This window comes from Lucilia cuprina, chromosome 3, assembly GCF_022045245.1.
Source record: "Lucilia cuprina isolate Lc7/37 chromosome 3, ASM2204524v1, whole genome shotgun sequence".
NCBI lineage: Eukaryota > Metazoa > Arthropoda > Insecta > Diptera > Calliphoridae > Lucilia > Lucilia cuprina.
In genome coordinates this window covers 5,575,947-5,578,213 of record NC_060951.1, presented here as the reverse complement: position 1 = coordinate 5,578,213, position 2,267 = coordinate 5,575,947, and positions in this window count along the sequence as shown.

The window sequence follows — 2,267 nt, the reverse complement described above, 5'->3', positions numbered from 1 at the left end:
TCTAGTTCTGTTCTAGTTCTGTTCTAGTTCTGTTCTAGTTCTGTTCTAGTTCTGTTCTAGTTCTGTTCTTGATCTGTTCTAGTTCTGTTCTAGTTCTGTTCTAGTTCTATTCTAGTTCTGTTCTAGTTTTGTTGTAGTTCTATTCTAGTTCTGTTTTTTTTTTCTGGTGCAACAGAACGTATGATTGATATTAATTAAGATGTTTGTTTGGAGAAACTTAAATAACTTTTAAACTAAAAGTCCTAAAAAATTCATATAAATTCTAGAAAAAAGCTAAGACCTTTACATTAAGCTATAAATTTATTTTGTGATAATACAAAAATTTTCAAAATTTCAAATTTAAACATAAAGTTTAAAAAATGAAAAAATAAAAAATTCTAAATTAAAAGAAAATGTTAAAGATTAATAAAATTTTAATAAAGCTTAATAAAGTTTTTAAGATTTAAATATTGTTTAAAGATTTGTCACTTGTTATAGCCTACTTTTAGGGGTTAGTTTTTTTTATTTATCTTACTGTTTTGCTTTTATGGGTTTAACATTCTATTGACACTAAGCCAACAATATGTTCTCTTGATTTTAACACTTTTTAATTGCTAATGTTTAAAATTTTTCTTTTTAATTTTTCTGGCCTTAGTTGTTTTTGCTTTAATAACAAACAATTTTTTTTTTTTGCTTTAGTATTATGGAAAAAAAAGTATTTATAAGCAAGTATTTTAAGTTTTTCTTATATAAATTTTCTTTTTCTATACAGTGTTTGTATGTGTCAAGTATGTGGTTTTGTTTTTATATTTAGAAAAAAACACTTGTACGGTCATGTGTCAAAAAAAGCGCCTCATTTGGAGCAAACATATTTTGAAAATGTCAAGTAGTTTTCATACATAGTTTTGTTAAGCCTGCTGTGTTTATTTCCTTTGTAACTATAAATCTACAAAATACTTGTAGTTTTATTCTTAGAGAAAATAAAAACTATAAAAATATATAAATTTTTTTATAGTTAGTAGAGGAAATAAGGTCTTAACTGTCTTTGGTTTTTACCTTACAGTTAAAAAACTTTTGTAACATAAGTTGTTTTTTACTATTTCTTTTACTTCCTTTTTTTTTTAAAAAAATTTTTCTTTACAACCTCAAACAATTGAAACCAATTCCTTGTATTCATTTTGAGTATTGAAATTGTATATAGGAAAAACTTGTTACAAGTATAAGGCGGAGTAGTTGACAACACCTCTTTGTCTGTTTGTTTATGTTTTTCTTTAATTTTGTCTTAAGATATTGCACTTGGCCGTTGGCAGTAAATCTACTCATTTCTTTCCTTATTTCTAGAGCATACTTTCAGGCAAAGTTACTTGCAATTTACCACAACAGTATCTAGCGCTAAAGAAAATTAAAACTTTTTCAAAAAAATAAAAAAAAAAACAAACCAGGTTAATGATACTGTTTGTTTTAAGAAAAGTATTTCAGAAACATATTTTTTTCTTTTAAGCTATTATTAGTAGCAACATTGTTTAATTGTACAAGGTCATAACATCAGCAACAGCAACATCATTATGTTAACTGTTTAGGGCAGCAAATGTCAGTTACAAACCACGAGTTTTTTTCATGTTTTGCAATATTCTACTTAGGTTAAGCAAATATTGAGTTAAGCTAAACATAGCATAGTTTTAAGGGCAAAGTAGCCACAAATATTAACAACACAAAGTTAATTTAAAATTTAAATGCTAATTAAAGCTTTAATTATAAAATTTCTACAGTAAAACTAGAAATTTGTTTAGTAGAACTGAGGAAAACTATAATTGTTTTAATTTTAGAACAACTGGACGTATGATTGATATTTATTCAAACAAATAGAATATATTAAAAGAAATAATAAGACTCAAGTTCAGTTCTGTACTAGTTCTGCATCAGTTCTTGTTCTGTTCTAGTATTCAAAAACTATTCTAGTTATGTTCTAGTTCTATTGTAATTCTAGTTCTGTTTTAGTTCTACTCTAGTTGCGTTAGTTTTGTTGTAGTTCTGTTGTACATCTGTTCAAGTTTTGTTTGCTCTAGATCTGTTGCCAATTTGTTCTACTTATGTTCTAGTTTTGTTTTAGTCCTCTACTAACTCTATTCTACTTGTGTTCTAGTTCTGTTTTAGTTCAGTTCTAGTTCAGTTCTAGTTCAGTTGTATTTCTGTTCTAGTTCTGTTCTAGTTCTGTTCTAGTTCTGTTCTAGTTCTGTTCTAGTTCTGTTCTAGTTCTGTTCTAGTTCTGTTCTAGTTCTGTTCTAGTT